The sequence below is a fragment of the Ovis canadensis genome, chromosome 10, assembly GCF_042477335.2.
Source record: "Ovis canadensis isolate MfBH-ARS-UI-01 breed Bighorn chromosome 10, ARS-UI_OviCan_v2, whole genome shotgun sequence".
NCBI lineage: Eukaryota > Metazoa > Chordata > Mammalia > Artiodactyla > Bovidae > Ovis > Ovis canadensis.
In genome coordinates, this window is record NC_091254.1 from 57,978,463 (window position 1) to 57,991,317 (window position 12,855).

Consider the following 12,855-nt stretch of genomic DNA (forward strand, 5'->3'; position numbering starts at 1 on the left):
ACAGTTCAAAAGCATCAATTCTTCAATGCTCAGCTTTCTTCACAGTCCAACTCTCACATCCGTACATGACCACTGGAAAAACCATAGCCTTGACTAGATGGACCTTTGTTGGCAAAGTGATATTTATATTCCTCTAAAATTCATATGTTAAGATCTTAACCCTTAATATTATGATACTAGGAAGTAAGGCCTTTGGCATATAATCAGGTCGTGAGGGTTGAGTCTTCATAAATGGAATTAGCGCCTTTATTAAAAGGACATCAGAGGACTCTCTCACCCTTTTTCTAATGTGTGATGAAACAGAGACTTCAGTCTGCAACCTGGAAGAGGGCCCTCACCATAATACAACTATGCTGGCAGCTTAATACCAGACTTCCAGTTTCCAAAACCATGAAAAATATTTTTTTGTTTGTTTATAAGCCATCCAATTAATGCTATTTTATTACAGCAGCCCTCAAAGACTAAGGCACATGTCTTGTTGAGAGCTGATCCTTGAACAGGGTGGTTTATGCTTTTACAAAGATCCACAGTGATTCCATCTGAGAAGTGATTGCTTACATTTGAGAAATTTAATTGTCTTGAGGAAAATAAATAGAAAAACATATACAGACAAAAATATTAGAAGCTTTCTTGGATTTCAACTTACTAAAATGTTTCTTCTTTGTGGCACAATTTAGAATCTGAAATGTGGGGGTTAATATTTAGATTGCTAGAACTCTTCTATCAAGTGACTAATTAGGGTAATATCTTCCCATTACCTATGTAAGATGCCATTCTCCTTCAGACTGTAATATCTGAAAGACTATTTTTCATGAGAAGTTGTCTGGGCCTTTCTTCCTTTTTATTTGTGTTTTTAAGTCCTGTACTTCCAGTACTTCACTGCTAAACTTAAGGAGACTCTTGTCACTCTCCTGCATTTCAGGAATGGGTCCCACTTGTTTCTTCATTTCTTGGAATTAGAATATATCCTCAAAGAGTTTGTTGAACTAAAACTGGTATAATTTTTTTGATGTTTCTTTAGCCTTTCTTCTCCAGTGTTCTTTCTTTCTCAAATCTCTCTAGTTCTCAGACGTTTACTTTTTCAAGCTTGTGAAAAGCTTTTACCTCTTCTATTGTGATCAAAGTTTCACCTCTCTTTCTGCACAGTAGGATAACTTAACTGATATACCTGTCATATTGCATTTTCTTTTCTTGTTATGCTCTTACATCTGTCCAATGTAACATTTTCACATATTAACCTATTTCCTCTGTAAGATATTAAGGACTGATGCTTCTTGCTGATTTTAAACATTTCTTCCTTTAAGAAAAAAATGGACTTTTCTAAAAGATGAAAGAGTCTTTAGGATGATTGCATTCTTCCTCGATTTTTGATGTTTTCTTTTGAAAGTCCCAATCCTTCTGTTGCAAACATTCACTGTGAGGCATTTTTACTACTCATTATTGTTTTTCTCTAGTCTGAAAAAAATATGTTCTTAGAATCAGCATATTTCCACCACATTCTCTACTTAGCCGCTATTTGCCAAACTTCCATCGATTTTTTTCCCTCCCCTCCAATGCAGGAAGATTACTCCTACACTTAAAGACCCCATTTCTCTTTATTCATTGATGTAGTCAACTATAGCACTAGGTTTGAACCTATACTCAGCACTTCTGAGATATATAACCATGATCAATGGTTATCTAATCAACAAACCAAATCCAAATTGAGCACCTGAGAGAAATTACCAGCAGGCCATAGGACTTCACAAAAGTTCGCCCTATAATGGTTCCTTTTGTGACCCTGGATGTTATTCTAAACAGAATAATGAAGGAGAAGATTTGTAATAGCCAATATAATACCAACTAAAGCATCAGGAATTAAGGATCTAATGAATGGCTTAAGTAAATCACACTGACAAGCTGTGCTTTATTGCATGAGCTCACTTTTACGTATACAATCTCCATTGCTTTCACCACGCAAAGTCAAAAACAAAACTCATGAAGTCTTCCAAATAAATTTCTATACATTCTTATGTCAGAATATGCCCACCTGGAAAGTTATCTACAAGGCTTGGAAAAACATTTGTAAGCTGAGTTTTAAAAGCAAAGGGAATCTGTTTCAGTTTTTCATTTATTTATCTACTCAATTATTTATTCTCTCTCATTTGTGTATTATTTCTACAGATATTTACTGAAAAAAAGACAATGTCTGAGGTATTCTTTTAATCATGAGTAGATGCTATAGTGAAAGATATTAACAAAATATGCTCTTTTCTCCAGGAACTACTATTGTACCAGAGATAATATTTAACAAAAGATTACACAAATAGTATTCTCAAAATATAATAAATACTGAAGGAAAATCACAGAAGGCAGGTTTGAGACAAATCCAGTTAGAAGTTTCAAATTCATAAACGTTTCCATCTATGAAAGTATGCCAGATATTAACAAGGAGAGTTAAAGTCATTTTTTAAAGTAAGACTCCACTGTATAGGTATTAAGATTGTAGTAAAAACAAATACTGTATAGAGAGCAAAGTAAACAAGTCAGCAATCAATTCACCAAATATACATTGCACACTGAAAATTTTGTGGAAAATTTGGAATGAATTCTTTGGAGAACAATATTTAATCTCATTCTAAGTTGATACATACACACTTGGAAAAATGAATTAAACCATTTAAATAATACCCTCACCTTTTTTTAATTTAGCAGACCCTAATTATTTATAAGAGATCACTTAGCCAGATAATTTTATGTAATACTTGAATCTGTGGTCAGTAGGACATACATAACAGCATGCATTAAAACACTAAAGGGAAACTATTTAAGCAATGTCATTTATAAAAGTTATTTTCCCCAAAATCCAGTTTGCCACCTCCATATAGCATTAATGTACCAAATATCCTTTTTTTCACAAGGGGTTTTTAATGTGATATATTACAAATAAATATTTTAAATAAAAATGATAGCACGTTACACCCTTCAGCTAATATTAGCATTCTGTCCAAATGTCAGATTGGGTTTAAAATTTAAAGCTTGATTTAGAGTTTGACAGCAATTTCTTTCAATGTCAAACTAAATTAGCCTTAAGAAGTTCAAAATGACTAACCAAGCACTGTTATTTTCTTCTGTTATATATAAATCATTCCTTTTAGGGATATGTCACTTCATTATTGCTTTTTGGATTGTATATATGAAATATAATGTCTTTCACTCAACTTCTCACATGTAATTTATGAGATTTTCTGCTCGAGCAAACTAATTTTACAGATATAATAACTGTTGTGGGGCTAAATGATACAACTTGAGAGTGGTCCATTAAGGGCTAGGACTTAGAATGTCAGGACAGTACTTCTGTCTCAACAAAAGTTTGCAAATTAGTAGTTTACAGGAAAAATATTTTTTCTTACCTGTATTCTGCCAAAGTCTTGTATTAAAAGTAAACTCAGTTTCATCCATCTCAACAGAACTGATTCAAATGAATTCTTTTTAACGGCTGAGTAATACTCCATTGTGTATATGTACCACAGCTTTCTTATCCATTCATCTGCTGATGGACATCTAGGTTGTTTCCTCAGTTCTGTTGAGATGGATGAAACTGGAGCCGATTATACAGAGTGAAGTAAGCCAGAAAGAAAAACACCAATACAGTATACTAACACATATATATGGAATTTAGGAAGATGGCAATGACGACCCTGTATGCAAGACAGGGAAAGAGACACAGATGTGTATAACGGACTTTTGGACTCAGAGGGAGAGGGAGAGGGTGGGATGATTTGGGAGAATGCCATTCTAACATGTATACTATCATGTGAATTGAATCGCCAGTCTATGTCTGACGCAGGATGCAGCATGCTTGGGGCTGGTGCATGGGGATGACCCAGAAAGATGTTATGGGGAAGGAGGTGGGAGGGGGGGGTCATGTTTGGGAATGCATGTAAGAATTAAAGATTTTAAAATTAAAAAAAAAAAAAAGTAAACTCAATGCAATTGAATCTCTTTAGTGTTTCTAATCTGACAATCTGGAATAATCCATACTAACTCTGATGTTTCCATGTCTAATCTAAAATGTGATATGTACTTAAGGGTAATGTAATTTGTATTCTTCAGTTTAGCTAACTTCTTTCTGTGTCAGCAAATGCCCAATAAATAGATTTATGAAACTAGTGTGCTATAAGTGATATTTCTGCTTATCTATAAAATTTGGGGAATAACCATTCTAGTCTTAGGAAATGAGTTTATTGCATTTGCATTTAAATTATGTTCAGTATTCCTTGGTGTGTATAAATTCTAAAGAGTCAGGAAATTTAAAACATTTATTTTCTATGTTTTCCTATAGTTAAATTGAAATTTTTGGTTTAGAAAGTCAGGAAATTTATTTTAAGATTTGGAATGTTTAGTAAAGTAGAGGTGGCACTGATATTGATTTTTCTATTTTTAATTTTTTTTTTTTCTGGCAAAACCAGTTATAAAGGCTTTTCGTTTTCCTCACTTACTTTATCAGTGAGTCCAATAACTAAACACAATTTTTAGGAGTTTAAGAGCCTGGCTGCAAACATTCGTATGAATCCTGATAGGCATTGAATGGTTTTGGAATCAGAAGGAGCTTTGGGATTATAGAGGTTTTCTGATAATGGCAGTTGTATGATTCTGAACTGTCAGTCAGTACAGTTTGAAGGCATTCCTAAGTGTCCAGCCTAACGTCTAATTGCTTTAGTCATCCACATTTCTTTAGACCACTTAACATTAAAAAATAAATAAATAAATTGTCCCTTGCTTACACTAGTGAGTTCAGGTTGACTAAACTTCAGACAAGTTTTTCAATTTAAGTCTCCAACCTTTAGAAAACTGACAACTAAATTCTTTCTTTGCCCCTTTGAGATGTAAATCTTTAGTTAGTTAATTTGTTTGTATCTAGAAACTCAGTGATTTATTTTATTGTTTCTAAATGTATCTAGGTAAAAAAATCATAGCATCAGAAGTATTTGTACTTTTCGTACCTTCAGTTTTTTCTCTCTAAATGTGTTATAACACATATCTGCAACAATATTAAGTAATAATGATGATATATTTTACATCTGGTTAAATTTGTCCCGGTTTAACCCTACATAGCCAGTCCATCTAGTCAAGGCTATGGTTTTTCCAGTGGTCATATATGGATGTGAGAATTGGACTGTGATGAAGGCTGAGCACCAATGAATCACTGCTTTTGAACTGTGGCGTTGGAGAAGACTCTTGAGAATCCCTTGGACTGATAGGAGATCCAACCATTCCATTCTAAAGGAGACCAGCCTTGGGTGATCCTTGGAAGGAATGATGCTAAAGCTGAAACACCAGTACTTTGGGCACCTCATGCAAAGAGCTGACTCATTGGAAAAAACTCTGATGCTGGGAGGGATTGGGGGCAGGAGGAGAAGGGGACAACAGAGGATGAGATGCCTGGATGGCATCACTGACTCGATGGACGTGAGTCTGACTGAACTCCAGGAGTTGGTGATGGACAGGGAGGCCTGGCGTGCTGCAGCACATGGGGTCACAAAGAGCCAGACACGACTGAGTGACTGAACTGAACTGAACTGAATTTTACCCTTCAAAATACATTATAATTATTATAATCATTAATAATAGTGTAGTGGTAGTATTAAGTCAACATTTATTTATTTTTTAAATTAAATTTTTCTTGGAGTATAGTTAATTTACACTGCTGTGTTAGTTTCAAGTATACAGCAAAGTGAATCAATTATACATATATTATTACTATTTTTAATGTTCTTTCACCATGTAGGTCATTATAGAGCATTGATTAAAGTCCCCCGTGCTATACAATAGGTCCTTATTAGCTATCTATTTTATATATTCAGTTCAGTTCAGTTTATCAGTCCTGTCCAACTCTTTGTGACCCCATGGACTGTGGCTTGCCAGGCTTCCCTGCCCATCACCAACTCCTGAAGCTTACTCAAACTCATGTCCATCGAGTTGATGATGCCATCCAACCATCTCATCCTCTGTCGTCCCCTTCTCCTCCTGTCTTCATCCTCTCTCAGCATCAGGATCTTTTCCAAGGAGTCAGTTCTTCACATCAAGTGGCCAAAATATTGGATTTTCATCTTTAGCATCAGTCCTTCCAATGAATATTCAGGACTGATTTCCTTTAGGATTGACTGGTTTGATCTCCTTGCAGTCCAAGGGACTCTCAAGAGTCTTCTCCAACACCACAGTTCAAAAACATCAATTCTTCAGCACTCAGCTTTCTTTATTGTCCAACTCTCACATTCATTCTTGACTACTGAAAAAACCATAGCTTTGACTAGATAGACCTTTGTTGGCAAAGTAATTTCTCTGCTTTTTAATATTCTGTCTAATAGTGTGCACATGCCAATCTCAGTCTCAATATTTATCCCTCTCTCCTCTTCCCCTTAGGAGCCATTAGCTTGATTTTGTTTTCTACTATTGTGACTCTATCTTTTTTTTTTTTTAATAAATAGGTTCATTTGCACATTCTTATAAAGATTCTATATATAAGCAATATTATATGATACTTGTCTTTTCCTGACTCACTTCACTTTTTATAACAATCTCTAGGTATATCCATGCTACATATGGCATTGTTGCATTCATTTTTATGGCTGAGTAAATTCCAAAATGGATTTTTATCACATTTTCTTTATCCATTCATCTGATAATGAACATTTAGGGTGTTGGAGTAGACTCTTGAGAGTCCCTTGGACTGCAAGGAGATCCAACCAGTCCATTCTGAAGGAGACCAGACCTGGGTGTTCTTTGGAAGGAATGATGCTAAAGCTGAAACGCAGTACTTTGGCCACCTCATGCAAAGAGTTGACTCATTGGAAAAGACTTTGATGCTGGGAGGGATTGGGGGCAGAAGGAGAAGGGGACGACAGAGGATGAGATGGCTGGATGGCATCACCGACTCGATGGACGTGAGTCTGAGTGAACTCCGGGAGTTGGTTATGGACAGGGAGGCCGGCGTGCTGCGATTCATGGGATCACAAAGAGTCGGACAGAACTGACTGACTGAGGGTGCTTCCATGTCTTGACTATTGTAAATAGTTCTGCAGTGAATATTAGGGTGCATGTATCTTTTTGAACCATGTTTTTCTCTGGATATACACCCATAAGTGGAATTGCTGGGTCTTATGGCAGCTCATTTTTAGCTTTTTTAAGGGATCTGCAAACTGTTCTCCAATTTACATTCCCACCAGTAATGCAGGAGGGTTGCCTTTTTTTCGTACTCCTTTAGCATTTGTTGTTTGTAATTTTTTTTTTTAATGATGGCCATTCTGACCAGTGTTAGGTGATAACTCATTTGTTTGGAGATTAATTTCCCTAAAAATTAGTGACACTGTGCATTTTTTATGTGCTTTTTGGTCATCTATATGTCTTCTTTGAAGAAATGTCTATTTAGGTCTTCCACCTTTTTTTTTTTTTTTTACTGGGTTCATCAATGAATTTGGTAAAGTTGTAGGATACAAAATTAATACACAAAAATCTCTTCATTCTTATACACTAAAAACTAAATGCCAGAAATATAATTTAAAGAAAAATCCCATTTCCTATCATATGAAAAAGAAAAAAAAAAAACTGATGAATAAACATACCTAAAAAAGGCAAAATACTTGTACTCAAAAATCTATGATACTGATGAAAGAAATAAAAATGATATAAGCATCTGTCTTTGCATTGGAAACTTCCATATTGTCAAAATGTGTATGCTACCCAAAGTAATATACAAATTCAATGCAATCTCTATCAAATAACCAATGGCATTTTTCACAGAATTAGAACAATTTAACATTTTGTTTTGAAACACAAGAGAACCCGAACTGTTAAAGCAATCTGGAGAAAGAAAAATAGCGCTGAAGAAATCAGGCTCTTTGATTCAGGCTGTATTATAAAGCTACTGTCATCAAAACAATATGGTACTGGGACACAAAGAGAAATATAGATCAATGGAATGGGGTAAAAGGTCAGAGATAAACTATACACCTATTGTCATCTAATCTATGATAAAAGATGGAAGAATATACATTGGAAAAAAGATACTCTCTTCAATAAGTGGAACTGGAAAAACTGGAGAGTTTAAAGTAAAAAGAAAGAAAGACATTCTCTAACACCATACACAGAAGTGAACTCAAAATAGATTAAAGACTTCAATGTAAGACTAAGTACTCTGAAACTCTTAGAGGAAAATATAGGCAGAACAATCTCTAATATAAATCACAGCAAGAATCTATTTGATCCATTCCCTATAATAATGAAAATAAAAATAAACAAGTGAAATCTAATTAAACTTAAAAGCATTTTCACAGCAAACGAAACCATAAACAAAAAGATAACCCTAAGAATGGGAGAAAATATTTATATACAAAGTGATCAACAAAGAATTAATCTCCAAAATACACAAACAGCTCATAGAGTTCAATATCAAATAACCCAATCAACATTCCTTTAAGTCATCATTTATTTTATCCGATTATGGTTCATTTCACTTAGAAATTCTGTATCTCTGTATGCAATTATTTTCCTTTATAATTGTTTAGTGCCCATGAAATATTTAGTCAACTTCTAGTCTTCCGAAGATATGGTTATTTCAATTCATGTTTTAAAAAATTTCTAAGTGTACATTGGTTCCTGCAGGAGGATGGACCATGAAGCGAACTCTGCCTGGGCTTGCCTAGGCTTCTTCAGAGCCAGTCCACTTCCCTCAATGGCTGCACTGATCCAGGGTGATTTTGAGATTTTGCGGAAGCCGTAGAGCCAAACACTGGGGAGGAGGCTGGAAGCCTGAGTGACCAGTTTGCCGTCCAAGAATGGAGCCCAGATTGCTGCATGGGCACAGGAGGGCCTAGAGGGGCCATTCCACGTTGAAGGTCAGAAAGGGCGGCAGTGAGGAGATACCCCTCATCCAAGGTAAGGAGCATTGGCTGCCTTTTGCTGGAGCAGCTGTGAAGAGATACCCCACTCCCAAGGTAAGAGAAACCCAAGTAAGATAGTGGGTGTTGCTAGAGGGCATCAGAGGGCAGACACACTGAAACCATATCACAGAAAACTAGTCAATCTAATCACACTAGGACCACAGCCTTGTCTAACTGAATGAAACTAAGCCATGCCTGCAGGGCAACCCAAGATGAGCGGGTCATGGTGGAGAGGTCAGACAGAATGTGGTACACTGGGGAAGGGAATCACAAACCACTTCAGAATTCTTGCCTGGAGAACCCCATGAACAGTATGAAAAGGCAAAGTGATAAGATTCTGAAAGACGAAATCCCCAGGACATTAGGTGCCCAATATGCTACTGGAGATCAGTGGAGAAATAACTCCAGAAAGAATGAAGGGATGGAGCCAAAGCAAAAACAGTACCCAGCTGTGTATATGACTGGTGATAGAAGCAAGGTCCAATGCTGTAAAGAGCAATATTGCATAGGAACCTGGAATGTCAGGTCCATAAATCAAGGCAAATTGGAAGTGGTCAAACAAGAGATGGCAACAGTGAACAGCAACATTCTAGGAATCAGCAAACTAAAATGGACTGGAATGGGTGAACTTAACTCAGATGACCATTATATCTACTACTGTGGACAGGAATCCCTCAGAAGAAATGGAGTAGCTATCATGGTCACAAAAGAGTCTTAAATGCAGTACTTAGATGTAATCTCAAAAACGACAGAATGATCTCTTTTTATCTCCAAGGCAAACCACTCAATATCACAGTAATCCAATCTATGCCTCAACCAGTAATACTGAAGAAGCTGAAGTTGAACAGTTCTATGAAGACCTACAAGACCTTTTAGAACTAACACAAAAGAGGATGCCTTTTCATTATAGGGGACTGGAATGCAAAAGTAGGAAGTCAAAAAACACCTGGAGTTACAGGCAAATTTTGCCTTGGAATGTGGAATGAAGCAGGGCAAAAAGTAATAGTTTTGCCAAGAAAATGCACTGATCATAGCAAACATCTTCTTCCAAAAACAGAAAAGAAGACTCTACACATGGACATCACCAGATGGTCAACACCGAAATTAGATTGATTATATTCTTTGCAGCCAAAGATGGAGAAGCTCTATACAGTCAGAAAAAACAAGACCAGGAGCTGACTGTGGCTCAGATCATGAATTCCTTATTACCAAATTCAGACTCAAATTGAAAAAAGTAGGGAAGACCGGTAGACCATTCAAGTATGCCTTAAATCAAATCCCTTATGATTATACAGTGGAAGTGAGAAATTGATTTAAGTGCCTAGATCTGATAGAGTGCCTGATGACCTATGGATGGAGGTTCGTGACCTTGTATAGGAGACAGGGATCGAGAGACCATCCCCATGGAAAAGAAATGCAAAAAAGAAAAATGGCTGTCTGGGGAGGCCTTACAAATAGCTGTGAAGAGAGGCAAAAAGCAAAGGAGAAAAGGAAAGATATAAGCATCTGAATGCAGAGTTCCAGAGAATAGAAAGAAGAGATAAGAAAGCCTTCTTTAGAGATCAATGCAAAGAAATAGCGAATAAGAATACAAAGGGAAAGACTAGAGATCTCTTCAAGAAAATTAGAGACACCAAGGGAATATTTCATGTAAAGATGGGCTCGATAAAGGACAGAAATGGTCTGGACCTAACAGAAGCAGAAGATATTAAGAAGAGGTGGCAAGAATACACAGAAGAACTGAACAAAAAAGATCCTCAGGACTGGGATAATCACTATGGTGTGATCACTCCTCTAGAGCCAGACATCCTGGAATGTGAAGTCAAGTGGGCCTTAGAAAGCATCACTACGAACAAAGATAGTGGAGATGATGGAATTCCAGTTGAGCTATTTCAAATTCTGAAAGATGATGCTGTGAAAGTGCTGTACTCAATATGCCAGCAAATTTGAAAAACTCAGCAGTGGCCACAGGACTGGAAAAGGTCAGTTTTCATTCCAAATAATTGAGAAAGGCAATGCCAAAGAATGCTCAAACTATTGTACAATTGCATTCATCTCACACGCTAGTAAAGTAATGCTCAAAATTCTCCAAGCCAGGCTTCAACAATACATGAACCGTGAACTTCCTGATGTTCAAGCTGGTTTTAGAAAAGGCAGAGGAACCAGAGATCAAATTGCCAACATCCGCTGGATCATGGAAAAAGCAAGAGAGTTCCAGAATAACATCTATTTCTGCTTTATTGACTATGCCAAAGCCTTTGACTGTGTGGATCACAAGAAATTGTGGAAAATTCTGAAAGACATGGGACTACCAGACCACCTGACCTGCCTCTTGAGAAATCTGTATGCAGGTCAGGAAGTAACAGTTAGAACTGGACATGGAACAACAGACTGGTTCCAAATGAGAAAAGGAGTATGTCAAGGCTGTATATTGTCACCCTGCTTATTTAACTGATATGCAGAGTGCATCATGAGAAACGCTGGGCTGGAAGAAGCACAAGTTGGAATCAAGGTTGCTGGGAAAAATAGAAATATCCTCAGATATGCAGATGACACCACCCTTATGGCAAAAAGTGAAGAGGAACTAAAAAGCCTCTTAATGAAAGTGAAAGTGGAGAGTGAAAAACTTGACTTAAAGCTCAACATTCAGAAAACGGAGATCATGGCATCTGGTCCCATCACTTCATGGGAAATAGATGGGGAAACAGTGGAAACAGACTTTATATTTGGGAGGGCTCCAAAATCACTGCAGATGGTTACTGCAGCCATGAAATTAAAAGACGCTTACTCCTTGGAAGAAAAGTTATGACCAACCTAGATAGCATGTTCAAAAGCAGAGATACTACTTTGCCGACTAAGGTCCTGCTAGTCAAGGCTATGGTTTTTCCTGTCGTCATGTACGGATGTGAGAGTTGGACTGTGAAGAAGGCTGAGCGTCGAAGAATTGATGCTTTTGAACTGTGATGTTGGAGAAGACTCTTGAGAGTCCCTTGGACTGCACGGAGATCCAACCAGTCCATTCTGAAGGAGATAAGCCCTGGGATTTCTTTGAAAGGAATGATGCTAAAGCTGAAACTCCAGTACTTTGGCCGCCTCATGTGAAGTGTTGACTCATTGGAAAAGACTTTGATGCTCGGAGGGATTGGGGGCAGGAGAAGAAGGGGATGACAGAGGATGAGTTGGCTGGATGGCATCACTGACTCGATAGGATAGACATGAATCTGAGTGAACTCTGGGAGTTGGTGATGGACAGGGAGGCCTGGCGTCCTGCGATTCATGGGGTCACAAAGAGTTGGACACGACTGAGTGACTGAACTGAACTGAAGTGTACATTATTATATTGCCAGTTATTTAGTAACAGCAATTTAGCATGACATTTTATTGGTTAATGGCTTCCAGTGCTTTTGCAGAAAATTCATGAATCCGTCTTTCTGGGCTCCCTAAAAAAGTCACTCTCTAAGGTCGCTTTTGGATAAAGACAAGTTGACTAAATTATAGGTCATTGCTACAACAATATTCCTACTACATGAATCTTTATTGAATTTTAATTCTTCTAGTCATTTTTGTGTTACATCTCCATGAAATTCTTAAAAATAGGAATTGAATATTTCTTTTTTAATTTTTCTAATACCCTAGTTTGGTGGCAGGAATAATGGCAATTATAATATATCTGAAAGCAAACACTCTAATTTATTTTTGTAAATTTTATTTTCATTGCATTCCAAATAGCCATATTTACTAATATGCTGGGCATAAATAGCAAATATTGTGTTCTTAATATTTTAGGGAAAACAGTTAGCAGAAAGGTGATTACTCATTAATTATATTAAATATTTTTATTGAAACTCTGACAGATGCTCATTCCTTAGTGTAACACTACTTTTAAATAAAATTTGCTAACATAGACTCTTTAAATCATTTTGAAATTATTTTT